The 24,080-nt window shown below is 38.0% G+C and overlaps 1 protein-coding gene across 1 annotated transcript in view; it reads left to right on the top strand.

Annotated features, from left to right (window-relative positions):
- Positions 1-24,080, top strand: part of ALMS1 (ALMS1 centrosome and basal body associated protein) — a 199,904-nt gene that overhangs the window by 68,145 nt on the left and 107,679 nt on the right. The window lies entirely within an intron of this gene.

The raw sequence follows: 24,080 nt of genomic DNA, 5'->3' as shown, positions 1-24,080 counted from the left end.
AATAAGGTATCAAGAATTCCTATTTGAACCATAATATATGTGAGTTATAGTCTAGTGTTGAGAATTTAAGTTTAAAATAATGTTGATATAAACTATCAGTTTAGTCAAGAATTAACCAAATAACCCACAATAAAATTGTGACTACTCATCTTGTTATCAGTCATTAATAATTGGAAAATTGGAAAAATGATAAAGTTACAGCAATTTTTTAAATTAGCATGAATAATAGTAATGAAAACAAAGACCAACTTAAAATATTACCAATGTCCTTTTTAAAACTGCAGGAATTTCTACTTGTTTTACTCACAGAATAGATAGGTACTTCTTAGGACAGCCAGACTTCTTAGTAGTGACTGAATTAGAGTTCTTGAAATCCAGAAATATGCTACTTTTATGTGTGCTAATATTAATAATATATGGTAACTCACTTGGAATGACTATTTGTAAAAATCCTTTAGTCATATGTAAAATGAAACTGGAATTGCCCCTCATTGTGTCCATGAGAAATAAAGAACTTGCTTCTTGTTCTTATTAAATCAGGTCATAGATTTCAGATTGTACTTTGGGAAATAAGAGCATACTGTCTTTATCTCTCTGTGGAAGCTTTCTATGTTAATAAGCATTTGCCTTCAGTGGGTAAAGTGTTCTTCAGATCCTAACCACTTTGTCAGTCTCCTCTCCAAAAGGCATCAGTAAACAATTTTGGTATATTATAGTCTTTTTCTAGGCAACTCTCTTCCTCTTCACAGTCAAAACTTTCCTCTTCAATCCACTTCCTACTTCTGAAAAAGGATCTGCAAGAATTCAGGTATATTTATTCCTCTTTCCCAGGACTGAGAGAGTAAGCACCCTAACTATGTCATCCATTATCATGTATTCTTTATTTGTACAAACATATTTCAAAATAATGGATTTACGATCACCAGTGCTTCTAGTAGTTTGAAGTATAATATATGTCTTAGACTTATGTGGAAAAGTTAGATATTTATTCTTTAACACCACAAGTCTCCTACACTTTTAGGAGCATAACTTGTAGTTGCTCTTTAGTTTCCTTCACTAATCATTTCCTACCTCCTAAGGTCTTTGTAAGTCAGGTCTTGTATCTTGTGTAAACATCTGGATCATTCAAGTGTTTGGGCTGTAAATCTTAACTCCTTGGCCACTTCATTTGTTCCCTTCTAGGTGTCACTAGTAATTTGTAATGATAAAAATATTTTAAACCTTTGGAAGATTAGGAAATAATTTGTAAACAATCATTTTTTAAATTTTTATATATTTTTTGTTGAGATATAATTGACATATAATGTTACATTAGTTTCAAGTATACAACATAATGATTTGATATTTATGCATACCACAAAATGATAACATTAGGTCTAGTTAACCTACGTCAACATACATACTTACAAATATTTTTTCTTGTAATGAGACTATAAGATTTCACAAATTTCAAGTATGCAATATATTGTTAACTATAGTCACCATGCTTCATGTTACATCCCCATGGCGTACTTATTTTATAACTGGAGACTTCTACCTTTTGGCCTCCTTCACTATTTTTCTCACCCCTCCACCACAGGCTGCTTTCTTTATCTATGAACTCAATTTCTTTTTTAAAGGACTCCACAAGTGAGATCATACTGTATTTGCCTTTCTCGGACTTAACTTCACACGGCGTTATGCCCTCAAAGTCCATCCATGTCGTTCCAGATGGCAAGATTTCATTCTTTTTTATGGTTGAATAATATTCCACTGTATATATACCAAATTTTCTTTATCTGTTCATCCATTCATTAACATGTAGGTTGTTTCCATGTGTTGGCTACTGTAAACAATGCTGCAGTGAACATTGGGGTGTATATATCTTTTGAGTTAGTGTTTTCATTTTCTTTGGATAAATATACAGAAAAAGAATTGCTGGATCGTATCTGTTTTTAATTTTTTAAGGAACCTCCATGTTGTTCTCTGTAATGGCTGCATCAATTTACATTCCCACCAACACTGGACAAGGGTTTCCTTTTCTACACATCCTCATCAACCCTTGTTATTTCTTTTTTATAATGACAGTTCTAACAGGTGGGAGGTGATATCTCATTGATTTGCACTTCCCTAATAGTGATACTGAATACCTTTTCATGTACTTGTTGGCTATCTGTAGGTCTTTGAAAAAATGTCTCCTCAGATCTGCCATTTTTAAAATCTGAATGTTTGGATTCTTTTACTATTAAATAGTTGTATGAATTCTTTATATGTTTTGGATATTAATCATTTGCAAATACTTTTTAAATTTTGATAGGTTGCCTTTTTATTTTGTTGATGGTTTCCTTTGCTTTATAGAAACCTTTTAGTTTGATGTAGTTCTACTTGTTTATTTTTGCCTTTCTTGCCTTTCCTTTCTGCGTCAAATAGAAAAAAAATCATAGCCAAGACCAATGCCAGGGAGCTTACCATCAGTTTTATTTTTGGAGTTTATGTTTTTAGGTTTTACATTCAAGTCTTTAATCTGTTTTGAATTACCATAGTTTTTATGTACAGTGTAAGATAGTGGGCCATTTTCATTCCTTTACGTGTGGTTGTCCAACCTGCTTGCTTGCTTCCTTTCTCTCTTTCTTTTTCTTTCTTTCCCTTCCTTCCTTCCATCCTTCCTTTCTTCCTTCCTCCCTCCCTCCCCCTCTCTCCCTCCTTTCCTTCCCTCCTCTCTCTCTTGCTCAGTAGTGCTTTAGGTTTTTAAAAAGATTTTATTTATTTGTTTTTAGAGATAGGGGAAGGAAAGGAGAAATAGAGGGAGAGAAACATTGATGTGAGGAAGAAACATCAATGGGTTGTCTCTCTCATGCGCCCTGACCAGGGACCTAACCTGCAATCCAGACATGGGCCCTGACCAGGAATCAAACTGGTGACCTTTCGCTTTGTTAGCAGAGGATATCTTTCCATATATATATATCTTCAACTTCTTTTATCATGTCTTGTAGTTTTCAGTGTACAGATCTTTCACCCCTTTTTTGGTTAAATTTCTTCCTAGATTTGTTTGTTTGTTTGTTTGTTTTGTTTTTAACTTTTTATTTTTCAGTTACAGTTGATATTCGATATTATACTAGTTTCAGGTGTACAACTTGGTGGTTAGACATTTATATAACTTACCAAATGATCCCCCATTACATCTAGTACCCCCTGGCACCATACATAGTTATTACAATATTCTTGACTATATTCTCTATGCTGTCATTTACATCCCCATGACTGTTTTGTAAATATCAATTTGTAGCTCTTTTTTAAAAAATGTGTTTTATTGATTATGCTGTTCCAGTTGTCCCAATTTCTTTTACCTCTGCTCCCCTCCACCCAGTGACCTCCTCCCTCCAGTTGTCCACCCCCCTTAGTCCATGCCCATTGGTTGTACATATAGTTCTTCTCAACATCTTCCTGTCTACTCCACTCCCTCCTACTATGCTTCTTAATTCCTGTACCATCTCCCTCCCTTCCCCCTTTCCCCTCCCGCTGACCTCCCCCCATATATGTTCCCCATACCTATAGTTCTTTTCCCACTCTTGCTGCCTACTTAGTTTGCCTTTATTTCAATTCCCTAGCTTCTGTTGTTGGTTGTTGTGGTACAGTTTTCATTTTAATGTTCATAGTTTTGATCCTCCTTCTAAACAAGTCCCTTTAACATCTCATATAACAGTGCTTTGGATCTAATGAACTCCTTCAGTTTTACTTTGTCCTGGAAACACTTTCTCTGCCCTTCTATTATGAATGACAGTTTCGCTGGATAGAGTAATTGTGGTTGTAGGTTTTTGATTTTCATTACTTTGAATATTTCTTGTCAGTCCCTTCTTGCCTGCAGTCTCCTTTGAGAAATCTGCTGATAATCTAATTGGGACCCTTTGTCCATAATTCTTTTCTTCTCTCTTGCTGCTTTTAAGATACTCTCTTTATCTTTAATTTTTGACGTTTTGCTTATAAGGTGTCTTGGTGTGGTTCTCCCTGGGTCCAGTTTATCTGGAACTCTGTGTGCTTCCTGGACCTGTAAGTCCATTTCCTTCCCCAAGTTAGGGAAGTTCTGCTTCATTATTTTTTCACACAATTTTTCAATTTCTAGTTCTTCTTCACCTTCTGGCAACCCTATAATTCGGATGTTCGCTCTCTCATAGGTGTCCCAGTGGTTTCTGAGCTTTTCCTTATTTTCCTCCCTTCTCATTTCCTCTTTCTGCATTGGTTGACTGTTTGTTCCTTCCCTATGTTTCAATTTGTTGATTTGATCCCTGGTTTTTCTTCCCTTACCACTTGTTTTGTACGTGTTTTTGTTCATTTTAGCAGGACTAGTCTTCATTCCTTCCCCATATTGATTAAGTCCCACTGTTATTTCTGTAAGCTGTTGTATAACTATAGCTCTGAACTGAGCCTCAGAAAAGTTATCTATCTGTTTGTCCGTTAATTCATGTATTTGCTTTCTGGTCAGCTGTGTGATTGGAATCTCTATCATTAACCCTGCCATCCTGGCAGTTTTTGCTTCCTGGGCTAGGCTGTCGCACCTCCTATGCTATAGGGAGCGGAGCCCTGTGCACTCGTCACTACCCGGCAACCCTTCTCACCACACTGTGGCACTTTGTGTGGGAGAAGGGGTCCAAGATGGATTTTTGCCGTTCTCTCTCCGCTAAGAGAACAGGAGCCTCCTCCTCCGTCCCCATGTCCTCTGGGCTGCACAGTTTGAGGCAGTGGGGGTCTGCCTTCCTCAGCGTTGGAATCACAAGCTGATGGGTTTGATCTGCAGCCGGGGGTGCTCCCCAGGCACTTCTCACCTCCCCTTAAATACGGCTCTCAGTGTTTACCGCAGTCCCGCCGCCAGTCACCACTGCTGCTGCCGCCAGCACAGCTTGACCTCTCTGCCCCGGCTTTGCCTCTCCTACCCATCCAGATGAGCACCACTTGTTTATAACTTCATATGTTGGACTTCCATGTAGCTTATTTTCTGGAACTTCTGGTTATTTCTGGTTTTGCAGTAGTTTTAGATCTTCTTAGTTGTGGAGGATGACAGAGCCTGTCAGTCTAGGCTTCCATCTTCGCCGGAAGTCCTATTTTTCTTAATTGTAAATGAACTTGTCTCTCTTTTTAAATTTTTAAAATTTATTTATTTATTTATTTATTTATTTATTTATTTATTTATTTGGTTTTAGGGAGAGGGGAGGGGAGGCAGAATGAAAGGGAGAAAAATATCCATGTGAGAGAGAAACATTGATGGGTAGCCGAATGCACCCTGACTGGGCACCAAACATTCAACACAGGCATGTGCCCTGACTGGATATCAAACCAGTGACTTTTTGCTTTGTGGGATGACGCCCAACCAAGTGAGTCACATGGTCAGAGCTGGATTTGTTTCTTAATTTCTTTTTTTGATAGCATATTATTAGTGTATAGAAATGCAACTGATTTTTGAGTATTGATTTTGTATGTTGCAACTTTACTGAATTCGTTTATTTTAATAGTTTTTTTGTCGAAGGCTTAAGGGTTTTTTATATTATGTCATCTGCAAATAAAATATATTTACTCTTCCTTTCAGGTTTGGATGCTTTTTTTTTTTTTCCTTGCCTGATTGCTCTGGTTAGGACTTCTAGTACTATGTTGAATCAAAGTGTTTGAATTGGAAAAAAATGTGTGAGAGTGGGCATCCCTATTTTGTTCTATGTATTCGAAGAAAAGCTTTTAGCTTCCTACCATTGGATATGATGTTACCTGTTGGCTTGTCATAAGGCATTCACTATGTTGAGATCACTCCTTCTGTGCCCCCTGTGTTGAAAATTTTTATTAAAATTGGATGTAGAATTTTGTCCAATGCTTTTTCTACATCTACTGAGTTGATCATATGATTTTTAACTTTCATTTTGTTAACATGTTGTATTACATTTATTGATTTGCATATGCTGAACCATCCTTGCATCCCTGGGATAAATCCTACTTGGTCATGGTATAGGATCCTTTATTGTTAATTTTGTTTTGCTGATATTTTTGTTGAGGACTTTTGCATCGTTGTTAATCAGGGATATTGGCCTTTATTTTTCTTCTGGCATCTTTGTCTGGTCTTGGTATTAGGGTTGTGCTGGACTTGTAATATTAGTTCAGAATTCTTTGCTTCTGTTTTTTGGAAAAGTTTGAGAAAGATTGGTATTCTTTGAATGTTCAGTAGAATTCACCAATTGAAGTCATTTGGTCCTGAACATTTGTTTTTTAGGAGGTACTTGGTTACTGATTCAGTCCCCTTACTAGTAATTGGTTTATTCGGATTTTCTGTTTGTTCATGATTCAGTCTTGGTAGGTTGTATGTTTCTAGGAATTTGTTAATTTCTTCCATGTTGTCTAATTTGTTGGTGTATTATTGTTTATAGCAGTCTCTCTTATGACTTTTTGTATTTCCATGGTATCAGTTGTAATGTCTCCTGTTTATTTTGAAACAATTTTAATTGAATTTATTGGGGTGATATTGGTTAATAACATTATCGATTTCAAGTGTACAGTGCTATATAATATATCATCTGTATATTGTACTATATTGTGTGTTCACCATCTGAAGTCAAGTATCCTTTTTTCACTATTTACCCCCCCTTTTAACCCTCTCTGTTTTTTTTATTTTAAACACGTTTTTAATTATTTATTTTTAGAGAGAGTGGAAGAGAGGGAGAGAAACATTGATGTGCAAGAGCAACATTCATCGGTTATCTCTTGCATGCCCCCAGACGGGACCTGGCCGGAAAGCCAGGCATATGCCCTGACTGGGAATTGAACTGGTGACCTTTCAGTTCTTGGACTGGAACTCAATCCACTGACCCACACCAGCCAGAGATCATTGTGGTTTTAATTTGCATTACTGTAATGATTAGTGAGGTTGAGCATCTTTTCATATGTGTATTGGCCATCTGTGTCCTCTTTGGAGAAGTGTCTTCAGGTCCTTTGCCCATTTTTAAAGTAGGTTGTAGTGTTGTGTGTGTGTGTGTGTGTGTGTGTGTGTGTGTGTGTGTGTGTGTGTGTTTAGTTGTATATGTTCTTTATAAATTTTGGATAATACCCTCTTATCAGATGTATCATTGGCAAATATATTCTCCCATTCAATGGGTTGTCTTTTTTATTTTGCTGATGTTTTCTTTGCTGTACAAAAACTTTAGTTTGATGTAGTTCTGCTAGTTTGTTTTTTCTTTTGTTTCCCTTGCCAGTGGAGATATATCAGAAAAAAAAAAATACTGCTATGATAAATGTTTGAGATTTTTTACTGCCTAAGTTTTCTTCTAGGATTTTTATAGTTTCGAGTCTTACATTTAAGTCTTTATTCTTGTATGTTGTGTAAGAGGGTGGTCTAGTTTCTTTTTATTCTCACCAGGGAAAATGCTTATTGATATGTGTGTGTGTGTGTGTGTGTGTGTGTACACACACAAATTTTTTTTTTTTTTTTTAGAGATGGGGAAAGAAGGGAGAGAGGGGGAGAGAAATATTGATATGAGAGAGAAACATTAATTTGTTGCCTGTTGATGGAATGTTAGTGTTCTTTGTGTATAGTATCATGTCATCTGCAAATAATGACAGTTTTACTATTTTCTTTCCAAATTGGATGCTTTTTATTTCTTCTTGCTTTATTGCTGTGGCTAGGACTTCCAATACTGTGTTGAATAAGAGTGGTGAAAGTAGACATCCCTGTCTTATTTCTAATCTTAGTGGAACTGTTTTTAATTTTTGCCCATTGAGGATAATGTTGGCTCTGGGTTTGTTACGTTTGGCATTTATTATGTTGAGATACAGTCTTTCTATTCCCACTTTGCTCCCACTTTGCCAAGAGTTTTTATCATAAATGGGTGCTGGATTTTAATAAGTGCTTTTTCTGCTTTTACTGATATGACCATGTGACTTTTAGCTTTCATTTTGTTTATGTGGTGTGTCACATTTATTGATTTCCAGATATTGTATAAACCTTGCACACATGGAATAAAGCCCACTTGAATAATTTGAGAAGGATAGGTATTAGTTCTTCTCTGAATGTTTCGTAGAATTCACCTGTGAAGCCGTCCAGTCCAGGACTTTTATTTGTTGGGAATTTTTTGACTACTTGCTTCAGTTTCATTAGTTGTAATCTGTCTATTCAGATTTTCTGATTATCCCTGATTCAGTTTTGGAAGATTGTATTTTTTTAGGAATTTATCCATTTTGCTTAGCGTGTCCAATTTTGGAACATACAGTTGCTTGTAATATTTCCTTACCATCCTGTATATTTATTTCTGCAGTGTCAGTTACTTCTCTTTCATTTCAGATTTTATTTCTTTTGATCTTAACTTTTTTTTAATGACTCTGGTTAAAGGTTTGTCCATTTTGTGTATCTTTTCAAAGAATGAGCTCTAAGTTTTATTGATCTTTTATATTTGTAATACTATTTCACTTATTTCTGCTCTGATGTTTATTATTTCTTTCTACTCACCTTGGGCTTTGTTTATTCTTTTTCTAGTTCCTTTTTTTTTTAAATTATTTATTTATTGTTTTATTTATTTTTTAGAGAGAGGGGAAAGGAGAAAGAGGGGGAGACAAACATCACTGTGTGGTTGCCTCTCACTTGCGCCCCCAACTGGGGACCTGACGTGCAACCAAGTCATGTGCCCTGACTGGGAATTGAACCAGTGACACTTGGCTCGCAGGCTGATGCTCAGTCCACTGAACCACAGCAGCCAGGGCTCTTCTAGTTCCTTTAAGAGTAAATTTAGGTTGTATCATATTTTTTTTTTTTTAATTTCTTTGCTTTGGCCTGTAATGCTATGAATTCCTCTTGTTTGGACTGCTTTTGCTGTGTCCCATAGATTTTGGGGTTGTGGTATTGTTATTTTCATTCTTTTCAAGGTATTATCTGATTTCTTTCTTAATCTCGCTGTTAACACATTTATTGTTTGGTAACGTTATTTAGCCTCCATGTCTGTGTGTTTTTTAGTTGTCTCTTGTGATTGATTTCTAGTTCCATTCCATTATGGTCAGAGAAGATGCTTGATATGATTTCAGTCTTGTCAAATTTATTGAGATTTGTTTTGTGTCCTAACATATGGTCTATCCTAGAAAATGTTCTGTGTGTCCTTGAAAAGATTGTGTGTTCTGCGAGTCAGAGGTGAAATGCTCTAAAAAAATTGATTAAATTCACATGATCTGGTGTTTCATTTCAGGGTTCTATTTCCTTGTTGATTATCTGTTTGGACAATCTATCCTTTGAGGTCAATGGGGTGTTAAAATCCTCTGTTATGACTGTATTACTATCCATCTCACCCTTTATGTCCATCAATATTTATATTTTTAGGTGCTCCTATGTTGGATTAATAGATGTTTACAAGGGTTATATCCTCTTATTGGATTGACCCTTTTATCATTATGGAGTGTCCTTTTTTTGTCTCTTATTATAGGCTCTTTTTAAGTTGTCTTCTGAGGACATGTTTTTGCAGTGCTTTTAGAGCATGGTATGGAGAGAGGCAGAGACAGGATCATCGATCAGAGAGACAGAGAGACAGAGAGACATCAATAGGTTGTCTTTTTGTACATACCCTGACTGGCAGTTAAACTCATGACCTTTTGTTTTACGGGATGACACTCCAACCAACTGAGCCACACTGGCCAAGACTATAGTTTTTTTATTTCAAGTCTGTTTTGTCTGATACAAATGTTGCTATCCCAGCCCTTTTTTTTTTCTTCCATTTCCATTTGCGTGAAATATCTTTTTTCATCTCTTTGCATTTAATCTGTGTGTATTTTTCATTCTGAGGTGGGTGTCTTATAGACAGCATATATATGGGTCTTGTTTTCTTATCCATTCAGCTACCCTATGTCTTTGGTTGGAGCATTTAAGCCATTTACATTTAAAGTGATTATTGATATGTTTGTATTTATAGCCATTTTATTTTTTATAATAGTGTTCCTTTGTTGCTATTTTTCCTATAGAAGACCCTTTAACATCTCTTATAATACTGGTTTGGTGGTAATGCACTTCTTTAGCTTTTTCTTGTCTAGGAAGCTCTGTGTTTCCCCCTCAATTTTAAATGATAGTTTTATTGGGTAAAATAGTCTTGGTGTAGGTCCTTGTGTTTCATCACTTGAATATTCATGCCAGTATCTTCCGACCTGAAATGTTTCTGTTGAGAAAACAGCTGATAGTCTTATGGGAGCTCCCTTGAAGGTAACTGTCTTTCTCTTACTGCTTTTAAGATTCTCTCTTTGTCTTTAACCTTTGCCATTTTAAGTATGATGTGTCTTGGTGTGTGTCTCTTTGAATTCATGTTGCTTGAGACTCTGCTTACTGGGCGTCTTGTGTCTTTTTCTTCACCAGGTTAGGGAAGTTTTCAGCTATTATTTTTTCAACTAGGATTTCAGTCTTTTGCTCCCTGTCTTCTTCTGCTATCCCTATGATGCAGATGTTGTTAAACTTCATGTTGTCCCAAAGGTTCCTTAAACTATCCTTATTTTATTTTATTTTTATTTTTGCTCCTCTGATTTGGTGTTTTCTCCTGCCTTGTTTTCCAAATCACTGGTTCGATATTCTACTTCATCCTACTGTTTATTCCTTCTTTTATGACTGGGTATTTTTCTCTTTCTTTTCTTTCTTTCTTTCTTTTTTTTTTTTTTTTTTTAATGGTTGCTGTGTGCTGTTGAAGTTTTCACTAACTTCCTTGAAGTTCTCACTACATTCTTTGACCATCCTTATAACCATTTATTTGAACTGTATATTTGGTAAATTGCTTGCCTTTATTTCATTTAGCTCTTTTTCTGAAAATTTCTCCTGTTCTTTCACTTGGGGCATGTTTTGTTTTTTGTTTTTTGTTTTTCATTTTTATAGCTTCCTCTTCTTTATGTTTGTTTCTATGTATTAAGTAGATCTTCCATGTCTCTCCATTTTGGTAGGGTGGCTTTAAGTGGTAGGTGTCTTATGGGACCCAGTAATACAGTCTGCTTGATCACCTCAGTTGAATGCTCCAAGAATGTCCCTTGTGTGGGATATGTGAGCCCTCCTGTTGTAATCGAGTCTTGATCGCTATTGGCCTGCTCATGCGTAAGGTCAGCCCTCATGGTGGCTGACTGAAAGTTGACCCAGACCACGGTGTAGGAGCTACTGCGCTGGTGCTGACCACACAAAGTGAAATTTGCCTCGGAAGGGTTTGGTAGTTGCTGAGATCTCCTTTTGGGTATGCCATTTGTTAAGCTGACTGGATTCTGTTCTGATGTTTTCTGAAGTTGGCCACTGGCTATGTCTGTTCCTGGCCTCTTTGGAGGGACTCTGGTGCAAGTCATTCTTAGATGCTGCATGTGACTGGCCATGGTCAACCTGTTTCGAGCTACAAAGCTATCCACAGTTTGTGGCTGCTTCTGCTAAGCCTTGGTGTGCATGGAAGGACCAAGCTGTGCACCAAAGCCAGCCTTCCACGGTACCAAGCCTAGGGGCAGGTCCACAAAAGGCCCGAGGCACTCTATGATCTGCTTTGTCATGCCTTCACCTGCTGGCTGCCTTTTTGACTCAGTCACTGAAAGAGCCTCTGGTGATACTAAAGTGGCTTGAGGTTGGTTCTCAGTGAGTCACCAAGTAGCGGTGAATGGTGTTCACCAGATTGATACCAGTTCAAATTTAGTGCTAGTAATGGGTTTGAGGCCACTCAGTAAAAGTCCCAGGGTGTATACCAAGTCTAGCTGCATTCCCCATCCCTGGTGCCTGCAGACCTGTTTTGTGGGTTGGGGTCTCAGGGAATCATCAGGGTGAATCTGGCAGAGTTTATCAGGCCCAAACAGACCAAGATTTGACCGTGTGAATGGAAGACTCTGCACTAGTGTGACATGTGAGGGGGAAAATGGCCCCTGTGCCAGAGCCATAGGAATCAGGAGGGTGGGACTAGAGGATCTTCCATGTAGGAGGCACTGGTCAGTCTTGGGGGAATGAACGGGGAGTGACCCTGCTCCAGAGCCAGATAACTAAGTCAGTCTCAAATTCTGCCCAGACGTCCTGAGGAGTGGGCATTTCACAGGATGGGGGCTGCTGGGAGCCCAGAGGATAGGTCTAGCAAATCTCCCGTGAAGGAAAGACACCAGTGTCATTCACAGAACTGTTGAAGGAATGGCATATGTCCCAAAGCCACACAGCTCAGTCACTGACATCCCCTGAGTCTACCCAGACATTTAGGCTCTGGCCCAGACAGCTGACTCAGCAGGGGGAGAGGCAGGGAGTCCAGAGGGTAGGGCTGTTGCTTCCCCCTAGTCTGATGCCATATGGAGAGGAGTGCTCCAACCAAGAAAGATGGTATCTGTAGTGTGGGAGAGGAACTCAGCACTGGGATTTTGGCAGCTGTCCCTTCAGCTCTCTCCCTAGAGCCACAAACCACAGGGTCTTCTCATGCCACTCTAGTCTGTTCCGCCCACCCTCTGCCAGAGCCTACAGGTGAATGAATGCAAATGAGATTTTGTGTATGGGCTCTTTAATAGGGCTTCTGTGTGTCTAGCCGACTCCTTTCTCTCCATGGTGGATTTTCACAGCCAGATGGGCTGGGGAGCTTGGCCTGGGATCTCAACTCCACACTCCTCAAGGTAATCTCAGCTCTTCACTTAGGAGCAGGGCCAGCCCGTTTTGTATCTCTGCCCTTCCTACCAATGTCGATGTGGCTTCCATAAATCCTTGTATATAAGACTTCTCTTCAGCTAGTCTCCATTGGCTTTTCAGGTTGATTGTTCTATATTTTAGTTGTAATTTTAGTTTGATACTGAGAGGAGGTGAGTGTGCCTTCTACCTGCTCTGTCACTATCTTATATCTCATCTCCTCTTTTATTTCTGATTTTAACTGAGTCCTGTCTTTTTTGTCAGTGAGCCCTAGCCAAAGGTTTGCCAATTTTATTTGTCTTTTAAAAGAATCATATCTCAGTTTCATTGATCTTTTCAGTCTTTGTTTCAGCATTTATTTCTGCTCTTATCTTTATTTCCTTCCTTCTGGTACCTTTGGGCTTTTCTTATTCTTCTTTGATGTGTAAAGTTAGGTAATTTGAGATTTTTCTTGTTTCTTGATGTAGGTATTTTTTCTTATAAACTTTCCTCTTTGAACTTTTTTTTGTGTGTGTTTCACAAAAAGATTTTTATTTTTAATTATAAAAGAAATAAAAATTCACCAAGCAATATAAACATTACTTGTTTCATGAAATAGTCATTAAATATTTATAAATATATAAAAAATACTGATGTACTATCAATTTAATATTTAGCCTTGATATGATGATAGATGTGTTTCTGTTTCTATATTATTTATTTTTATATTAGTGAGTTTTTTAATTTTTAAATTTTTTTATTAGATTTTATAGATTATAGTGTCACAATAGTTCCATTTTTTCCCCCTTTGCTCCCCCTCACCCAGCACCCCCCTCCCCCAGCAATCCCTCCCTTCCCCAGTCCATGGTCCCTGCATGCAATCTCTCCAGTTTCTCCCTTTCCTATGTTACCATTATTTTAGAATTAATTCATTAATTGATTTTTTTATAACAATAAAAAAAGTAACACCCTCATCCCCACCCCCCAGACTTCAGACCCTTTGTAATCTTATAGAGGACAGTGGACGACGGTCTCCTGCTCTTCTAGCTGCTTCAAGCTGGACATGGTCGTCATCCTACCTACCCTTGGATCCAGAAATCCCTAATAAGAGTGGGGGTGTCGGGGGTAGGGTGGCCTTCCCACATGGGGGAGGATCGTGCAGACTCCAGGTCAGCTGGCTGTCCCCGGACAATGGTGTGCTTGGTTTAACAGGCTGGCGTCCTTGTATTCTGGGGGCAACAGATTTGGCAACAGGGTTAGAAGGCATCATTAAATCCATAACCACTAGATGACAAAAGGCAGGTATTAATTTTTCAGTGTCCCCAGTTAGGGAAAAGAAAGAGGGGCTTCTTTGGAGGAACGTGTGCCAGGCACATCATATCCATCCAGAACCCTTTTGTCCACTATATTTAGCTTGGGCTGAGGGAAATATTTTAGGTTTCCCCCCTCTTAGACCTCTGGGTCTTTTCTGTCCAAGCCATTAGGGTAGAAAAGAGAAACCTGTTTTAAGGTGAAGCCCACAGACCATCCCATTCTTCACCCACCCAGCCACTTGGTACATCCAAACCATTCAGTCTCAGAAGGCAGCGATGCAGACAGGATTAAGTGAGGCCTATATGTACAGATAATCACTCAGGTAGTGAGATCCTAGGTTTATGCCCTTTTAAAACAGAAAACATGTGTTAATTTATGTAGTAAAACCCACAAACCATTCTGTAGTTCTGTAAGCCTATCTTAATGGGAAGACATCCAGTTGCAAGGCGTTTGACATTCTTTTTGCCTGTAAATTAAGCATCTTCGATGATGTCACAGATCTAGTTTAATTTACAAATGCAAGGTAACTTTAAATGAAGAGACTTTAACAACGGTTAGCTGTATTACTTTATAATCTATCAATGGGCATTGTGATTTTCCTTGGGTCACGATTTTTCTCCCTAAGCTTACCCCCCCCTGTCATTGAAGGGACTGTATTAGGTCCATTTTTAATTTATCCTGTTCATCTGCATGAACTCAACAAGAGCGGCAAATGATCACTTTTGATCTTTAAGTCTGCTTTGCTGGAACTTACACATGGAACATTTAGGGTGACCTTCAGTCTGCCCTTCAGGGTGCTGAAGTTGAGCCACGTAACTGCCATTCAGCCTTGTCTATAGACACCTGTCTTTTCCAAGTCCTTCAGGTTTTCCGTTGTGCCTTAAGGTCCCTTTTAGCCATCTCTCAGGAAAGCAACCCTCATTCCTTCCCTGGAAAGATTGCCATGGACCGCACATCCAACCTAGGTACCAGGCCTTTTTCCTCATGGGCTTTTATTACCTTCTAAGGTCACCCTTGTTTCCTTAGGGCTTTTGGTAGCAACCAGAGCCCAAGCATGTCTTTTTTAGGCATGACATTCCAGTCAAAGTCTTGGTCGACAAGACCTCTATTAACAACTGGTCTTATTATTTTCATGCAAAGAACCTTATGTCATTACTTACTTCTTCAGGGTGCCAATTTCTGGAGGGATCAGATAAGGAGAAAAATAAACAGCATGAAGGAAAATCTTTATCCTTCTAATATTCACTGGAATTGCGTTTCCATTCTTTATATTTTCTTTATTTATTTTCCTTTCTTCCCCCGACTAGAGAGGGAAAGAGAAAAAAAATTGTTTATCTACTACATTTGTCCCACTTTTTTTTTTCCTGTTGCTTCCCCACTCCCTGCCCCCACGCTTTCTCCCACAGTCAGTCCCTACCCAGTTGTCCATATCCATGGGTCATTTATACATGTTCTTTGACTAGACCCTTCCCCTTCTTTTTCCCTTTCTCTCCCTCCCCTCCTCCCCCTTCTCATTGTTAGTCTACACCTTGTTCCCATACCTCTCTTTCAATTTTGCTCATTTGATCGTGTTGTTCATTAGTGTCCTGTAATAGGTGATAGCATTAAGGTATTTTTCTTTCATTGCCTGACTTATTTCGCTAAGCATAATTCTCTCCGGTTCCACATGTTGTTGCAAATGGTAGGAGTTCCTTCTTTCTTTCTGCTCCATTGTGTAAATGTACCACAGTTTTTTGATCCATTCATCTACAGACGAGCACTTAGGTTGTTTCCAACACTTGGCTATTGTGAATTGTGCTGCTATGAACATTGGAGTGCATAGACTCTTTTGGATTGGTGTTTCAGGATTTTTTGGATACAGTCTTAACAATGGAATTGTTGGTTCGAAAGGCAGTTCCATTTTTAGTTTTTTGAGGAAGTTTCATACTGTTTTCCATAGTGGTTGCACCGGTCTGCATTCCCACCAGGAGTGCACCAGGGTTTCCTTCACTCTGCATCCTGTCAGCACTTGTTGTTTGTTGATTTGTTGGTGATGGCCATTCTGACTGGTGTGAGGTGGTATCTCATTGTGGTTTTTATTTGCATCTCTCTGATGGCTAGTGATGTTGAGCATCCTTTCATATGTCTATGGACCTTCTGTATGTCCTCTTTGGAGAAATGTTTGTTCAGGTCCTTTTCCCATTTTTTAGTTGGGTTGTCTGTCTTCTTGGTGTTGAGTTGTATAAGTTCTTTATATATTTTGGAGATCAATCCCTTGTCTGAAGTATCATTGGCAAATATATTTTCCCATATGGTTGGTTCCCTTTCCATCTTGCTGATGTTTTCTTTTGCTGAGCAGAAACTCTTTAGTTTGATGTAGTCCCATTTGTTTATTCTTTCCTTTATTTCCCTTGCCTTAGGAGATATATCAGTGAAAATGTTCCTACGTGGGATATCTGAAATTTTCCTGCTATGTTTTCTTCTAGGACTTTTACGGTGCCACGACTTACATTTAAGTCTTTGATCCATCTTGAGTTTATTCTGGTGTATGGTGTAAGTTGGTGGTCTAGTTTCATTTTTTTGCATGTCCCTGTCCAGTTCTCCCAACACCATTTGTTGAAGAGGCTCTTCTCACTCCATTTTATGTTCCTGCCCCCTTTGTCGCATATTAGTTGACCATATAGACCTGGGTTTATTTCTGGGCTCTCTGTTCTGTTCCATTGATCTGTACGTCTGTTCTTATGCCAGTACCAGACTGTTTTGATTACCACGGCCTTGTAGTATAGTTTGATATCACATATTGTGATTCCTCCTACTGTGTTCTTCTTCCTCAAGATTGCTGTGGCTATTCGGGGTCTTTTTTGGTTCCATATGAATTTTTGAAGTATTTGTTCTAGGTCTGAGAAATATGTCGTTGATATTTTAAGATGGATTGCATTCAATCTATAAATTGCTTTGGGTAGTATGGACATTTTAATGATGTTGATTCTTCCCATCCATGAACATGGTATATGTTTCCATTTATTTATATCTTCCTTAATTTCTTTCTTCAGTGTTATGTAGTTTTGTGGGTAAAGGCCTTTACCTCCTTGGTTAAGTTTATTCTTAGGTACTTAATTTTTCTTGTTGCTATGGTAAATGGGATTTTTCTTTTAGTTTCTATCTCTGATGTTTTATTGTTGGTGTACAGAAATGCCTTTGATTCCTGAATATTGACTTTATACCCTGCTATTTTGCCAAATTCACTGATTAGGTCGAATAGTTTTTTCATGGAGTCTATAGGGTTTTCTATGTACACTATCATGTCATCTGCAAATAATGACAGTTTTACTTCCTTTTTTTCCAATTTTGATGCCTTTTATTTCTCTTTCTTGTCTGATTGCTGTGGCTAGAACTTCTAAGACTGTGTCGAATAGGAGTGGAGAGAGTGGACATCCTTGTCTTGTTCCTGATCTCAGGGGGAATGCTTTCAGTGTTTGCCCATTGAGTTTGATGTTGGCTTCAGGTTTCTCATATATGGCCTTTATTATGTTGAGGTATGCTCCCTCTATTCCCATTTTGCTGAGTGTTTTTATCATAAATGGGTGTTGTACTTTGTCAAATCCTTTTTCTGCATCTATGGATATTACCATGTGTTTTTTTTTCTTTCATTTTGTTTATGTGGTGTATTACATTTATTGATTTGCAAATATTAAACTATCCTTGCATCCTTGGGATGAATCCCACTTGATCGTGTTGTATAGTCTTTTTAATGTGTTGCTGGATCCGGTTTGCCAATATTTTGTTGAGGATTTTGGCATCTATGTTCATCAGTGATATTGGCCAGTAGTTTTCTTTCTTTGTTATGTCTTGACCTGGTTTTGGAATTAGGGTAATACTGGCTTCATAGAACGAGTTTGGGATTTTTCCCTCTTTTTGGATTTTTTGGAATAGTCTGTGAAGGATAGGAGTTATTTCTTTCCTAAATGTCTTGTAAAATTCACCTGGGAAGCCTTCTGGTCCAGCGCTTTTGTGTGCCGGGAGTTTTTTTATTACTGTTTCAATTTCGCTGGTTGTTATTGTTCTTTTCATGCTTTTCTGCTTCTTCTTGATTCAGTTTTGGCCGATTATGTTTCCAGAAATTTGTCCATTTCATCTAGATTTTCACATTTCTTGTGGTACAGTTGTTTGTAATAATTTCTTACAATTCTTTGTATTTCTGTGGTATCAGTTGTTATTTCTCCTCTTTCATTTCTGATCTTATTTATTTGGGTCGTCTCTCTTTTTTTCTTGATGAGCCTGGTTAAAGGCTTGTCAATTTTGTTTATCTTTTCAGAGAACCAGCTTCTACTTTTGTTGATCTTTTGAATTGTTAGTTTAGTCTCTATCATTTAATTCTGCTCTAATCTTAATGATTTCCTTCCTTCTATTTGCTCTGGGCTTTGCTTGTTGTTCTTTCTCTAGTTCTTGTAGCTGTAGGGTTAGATTTTTAATTAGAGATTTCTATCCTTTTTAGGTAGGCCTGTATTGCTATGAACTTTCCTCTCAGGACTGCTTCCGCTGTATCCCATAGGTTTTGGGTTGTTTTGTGTTCGTTATCATTTGTTTCCAGAAACTTTTTGATTTCTTTCTTGATGTCATTGTTAACCCACTCATTATTTAATAGCATGTTATTCATTCTCCATGAGTTTGAATGTTTTTGAGTTTTTTCCATAAAGTTGATTTCCAATTTTAAGCTGTTGTGATCTAAGAAGATGCTTGATATAATTTCAGTTTTCTTGAATTTGTTGAGGCTTGTTTTATGTCCTGTCATGTGGTCTATCTTTGAAAATGTTCCATGTGCACTTGAAAAGAATGTATATTTTGCTTCCTTGGGGTGAAATGTTCTATATATATCAACTAATTTCATTTGGTCTAGGGTGTTGTTTAATGCCTCAATATCTTTGGTGTTTTTTTGCTTCGAAGATCTGTCCATTGTTGACAATGGTATGTTAAAGTCCTCTACTGTGAGTGTGTTGCTGTGTATATCCTTCCTGAAGTCTTTCAAAATTGTCTTTACATATTTGGGTGCTCCTGTGTTTGGTGCATATATGTTTATAAGGGTTACATCTTGTTGATTGATGTTTCCTTTAAGTATTATGTAATGTCCTTCTTTGTCTCTTTTTATGGCCTTTGCTTTAAAGTCTGTTTTGTCTGGTACAAGTATTCATACCCCAGCTTTTTTTTCATGTACATTTGCTTAATAAACTTTTTTCGATCCCTTCACTTTCAGTCTGTGTAAATCTTTTGTTTTGAGGTTTGTCTCCTCTATACAGCAGATATGTGGGTCCTGTTTTCTTATCTATTCTGTTACCCTATGTCTTTTAATTGGAGCATTTAATCCATTTACATTTAAGGTTATTATTGACATGTATTTATTCATTTCCCTTTGTACTTGTGTTCCTCTCCTTCTCTTGTTTTCTTCTTTTTCTTATAGCATTCCCTTTAGCATCTCTTGCAGTGCTGGTTTGGTGGAGATGTATTCTTTTAGTCTTCCTTTGTCTGAGAAACTCCTTATTTCACTTTCCATTTTAAATGAGAGCCTTGCTGGGTAGAGTATTCTTGGTTGTAGGCCTTTGCTTTTCATTGCTTGAAATATTTTTTGCCCTTCCCGTCTGGCTTGTAGAGTTTCTGTTGAGAAATAAGTTACTGGCCTTATCGGAGCTCCCGTGTATGTTATTCATTGTTTTTCTTTTGCTGCTCTTAGGATTCTCGCTTTGTCTTTGAATATTGCCATTTGAATTATGATGTGTCTTGTGGGGGGCCTGTTTGGGTTTATCTTCCTTGGGACCCACTGTGCTTCCTGGATTTGTATGACTTTTCCTCTCATTAAGTTAGGAAAATTTTCTATCATTAATTTTTCAATCAGATTTTCTATCCCTTTTTCTTCCTCTTCTCCCTCTTGTATCCCTATGATTCTAAAGTTGTTTTGTCTCATGTTGGCCTGCAGTTCTCTTAAACTCTATTCGTTCTTTTTTAATATTTTATCGTTTTGTTTTATTGTCTGGGAATTTTTTTCTACATTGTCCTCTAATTCACTGATCCGATCTTCTGCTTCATTTAGTCTGCTTTTGGTTGATTCTACTGTGTTCTTCAATTCAGAAATTGTATTCTTCATTTCTTCCTGGTTCTTATTAATATTTTCTATTTCCTTTTTTATGCTGGTGTAGTTCTCTGTAAGTTCCTTGTAGCTTCCCTGCAGTTCTTTGTAGTTTCCTTGGAGTTTTTGGTAATTTTCCTGAAGTTTCTTGTAGTTTCTTTGAGGTTGTCAAGGTTAGTAAGTTTGATAATAACCATTTTTTTTTAAATCCCGTGTCTGATAGTTAGCCTATATCTGTTCTATCTATCTCTCTTTCTGGGGATTCCTCTTTTCCTTTCATTGGGAGGTTGTTTCTACATCTCCCCATGTTGAATTCTTCTTGTTTGTTTTTGTTTATTAGATTTGTCTGCTTTGATGTCTCACTTGTCTGATATGAGATTCTTTATAGGAGATCTGGGGGATTCAGTGGTGCAGTTTCTTTGATCTTCTGAGCCGGATGCTCTTGTGTTGCCCTTTATGTTGTTTGTTTAATCTGTCTGGTTGTATTTCAGCTATTCTTTGGTGGGTCTTTTTCTTTGGTTAGTTGATTTAGAGTCACTCTGCCCACCTTATCTTGAGTTCTTTTGTGGAGGTGCTGTTAAAACGTAATCACACAACCCAGGCAAGAAACCCACACCCTCCAATATCTCCCCCAACTACAGTCTTACTACCGGCTGCAAATGAGCCAGTATTAATAAACTTGTGGAGATATTAAGACTCTTATTTCATAGGAGAAACAGATAGGAGTTGTTTTAAATGAAGGAAAGGTGATATTTGAGAGAGAAGGTGATAGCGTAATAATATTAGCAATTGGGGTCAAGGCTATGCAAGACAGCAATTAACATTTACACTATATGTTTGAAAAGGAGAGGGTTGCAGTATGAAGTGAGAAAGTAGAAGTGTATGGTATTAGGTTTATATAGTAGGTATATACTGTATGTTTAGTGTGGAAGGGAGGATAGACACAATAGACATCCAAGCAGACAGGTGGCCAAAAATTGAAGCAGAGGGATATGGGGGTTAGAAGGTAGGAAACAGAATAGAGAAAGGATTTTTCAAGAATAAAAATACAGAATAGAAAATAGCAAGAAAGGAAGAGAGAGGGAACTTAGAGAAGGGGAAGGTAGGAAAGAGAAAGAAGAAGGAGGGAGAAGAGGGAGAGGAATAAATTAAAATTAAAATTATTAAAAGATTTAAAAATGATATAAAATAGAGAGATAGGAAGAAAGAGAATAGAGAGAGAGAGGAATAAGACATGGGAAAGGGACGAAAAAAGAAATGAGTGGAAAGGGAGAGGAGGGCAAAATAAAGAAAAAAATTAATATAATTAAAAGTACTTAGAAGGAAAGGAAGAAGAGGAGGTAGGGAGGGAGAGAATAAGGGGGAGGGAAGGAAATAGGAAGAGGAGAGAGTAGAGAGGGAGACAAATTGAAATTAAAGAATTGACAAAAGATAGGATGAAGGAGAGAAATACGAGAGAGAGAAAGGAGAGAAGGGGTGGGGAGAAGAGAGAAAAAGGGTAAGAAGGGGAGGGAGAAGAGGGAGGGGAGTAGATTAAATTTAAAATTTAAAAATTAAAAGATTAGAAAATAAAGTAGAATAGAGAGAAAGAATAGAGAGAGAGAGAAGGGAAAGAAGAAAAAGATGAATGGAGAGGGAAGGGGGACGAAATAAGGAAAGAAATTTAATAAAATTGAAAGTACTTAGCATGAAAGAAGGAAAGAAAGAGAAAGGAAAGGGAGGGAGGACGAAGATAAGTGGGAGGGAAGGAAATAAGAAGAAAGGAATAGGAAGGAAAGGGAAAAAATGAAATTAAAAAATTAACCAAGAATAGGATGGAGAGACATGCTAAAGAGAGAAAGGCGGGAAGAGAAGGGGAGAAGAGAGAATAAGAATGAAAGGGAGGGGCAGTAAGAGAGAGTAAGAAATAAAAGGATGAAAGGATTTTAACTCAATTCAACTTTCAGGCACAGTCTCTGGTTTTGTTTGTTTGTTTTTTCCCCCTTCCTTCCTTCCTGGGTCTGCCCCTAGTCAAAATTCCATGGGTTTGAAATCTTTTCTGGTTGGTTGGCAGGCGTTGGGAAGATCCTACTTGATTCTGGGGTTCCTAGTCTTTTATTCATGGGCCTACCGCCGCTCTGCTGTAAGCTGCATTCAGTTGTCCCCTCCTGCGGCACCCTCAGTCCTCCTCGGGCTTGTCCAGCTACGCCTTCCCACCGTTGGGCCACCCTGCGCCTGCCAGCGAGCACTACCTCTCTCCCTGCCCCAAGACTGTCCCTTTGTTCTGTAGAACTCTGGCGCGAAACGTCAAAGTGCCGGACCCAGCGGTGCTCTCCTGCCCAGGAGCTCTCCCCCAGTCTGGAGCTCCGCAGTGGCTTTTCGGCGCAGGCCCTTCTCCCCGCCCCCAAACCATCTCCCCTCTCGAGTCACAGCCTCCGCTCGCTTCCCTGCCTACACGCCTGCGCACACTACCTCCCTTCCCGCCCCAACACCCTCCCTTTGTTCTGCAGGACTCTGGCGTGATCCGTCAATGCGCTGGGCCCAGCACCGCTCTCCTGCCCAGGAGCTCTCCCTGTCTGGAGCTCCGCAGCGGCCTTTTCCCTCTTTGAACTTTTTTAATCGCTTCTCTTAAGTTTTGGTATGTTGTATTTCCATTTTAATTTGTCTCAAGGTATTTTTAGTTCTCTTTTGATATCTTTTTTGACCTGTTGGTTGTTCAGTTTATTAATCTGTTTTGATTTAACTTCTTGAGCCTTTTTTTCTCACAAAAATTTCCATAACCCATATCCTTCTAAAGTTACTGTGAAGTAGACATTTTTTTGTTAGTTCTCTTGAGTTAATTCTTGATATTTTTACTTTTTTACTTTACAATTCAGTACTTATTTTATTCTATTTTCAGCTGCCTTTTTGAAGCTCACCAGTGGGTTCAGAATGGCAGTCTGTTGTAATGAAAAGTTCAAAAGTTTCAGTTAGAATTAGAAGGCTAAAGTGCCAGTTTTTGTCATTTACTCACTGTACAACTCTAGAAAAATATGTTATTACTCAAAACATGGTCTAAGGATCAATAGTATTGGGTATTACCTAGGAGCTTGTTAGAAATGTGGAATTTGAGATCCCACTCCAGACTTACTGAATCAGAATCTAACAAGGTCTTTACATTGAGCAGCACTGTTATATCATTACCTTTGAAACTCAGTTTTTCTATCTGTAAAGTATAAATATTTGGTGTGTATACTATATGATTTACCAATTTACTTTTTCTGTTTCTTCCTATTAGAATGAAAGCTTTGTGAGGCAGAATTAGATTGTAAGCTTTATGTGTTTGTTTATTGCCCTTTGTTCTATATCTATAATAGTGACTGGCTTATGCTAAACATTCATTTTTTTTGAATGAATGCATTATTTGTCAAATATTATCATTGTTATTGCAGTCACTTTCTACTGCCATTAGAACTACTTTTTATTTAGAATTACTGTTTGACAGTGCAAATATAGAACATTTCTGTTGTTGCAGAAAGTTCAGTTAATACTGTTTACAGTTTTGCATTCCCCTCCCCACCCAGAACCCATATTTCTGCAATACGATTCTGACTACATATGCCATATAGAATTAAGTTCAAAGTTCCTAGTGTAACTTTTAGAGAATTTACAGTTTCATATAGTTAAAAATACATATCTTATTATGGGTGCACTTATTAGCATAGCATCCATCTGGACCATATTGCATTGCCCTTGTATTACTTGGGAGAAAGACAACCCGTGAAAATAAGCTGATGATCCTCTATTATGCCATTGAATGAAATATTTTTTCTTGATTGAGGATTGTCGTATCTTAAGCCAGCATATATGACACAGTAACAAGCTACCTTGTTAGCTTAGGAGGAGTGCAAAATCAAATCCTAGAATAAACATTTTCATACCACTTTGAAAATTCTTTAAAAATCACCTAAAGATTTGCATAATATTTTATGAAATGACTATACTGCTATTTTTAAATGTTACTGTTTTATTTACTGATTTTAGAGAGAGAGCAGAAGGGTCTTGTATGTGCCCTGACTGGGGATTGAACCACAAGTTGGTGTATTGGGACAATGCTGTAACCAAAATAGCTACCTCGCCAAGGCCTATACT

Source organism: Furipterus horrens, unplaced genomic scaffold (assembly GCF_987537825.1).
Source record: "Furipterus horrens unplaced genomic scaffold, mFurHor1.1.pri manual_scaffold_6, whole genome shotgun sequence".
NCBI classification, from domain to species: domain Eukaryota; kingdom Metazoa; phylum Chordata; class Mammalia; order Chiroptera; family Furipteridae; genus Furipterus; species Furipterus horrens.
This window is presented reverse-complemented; position numbering and strand designations above follow the sequence as displayed.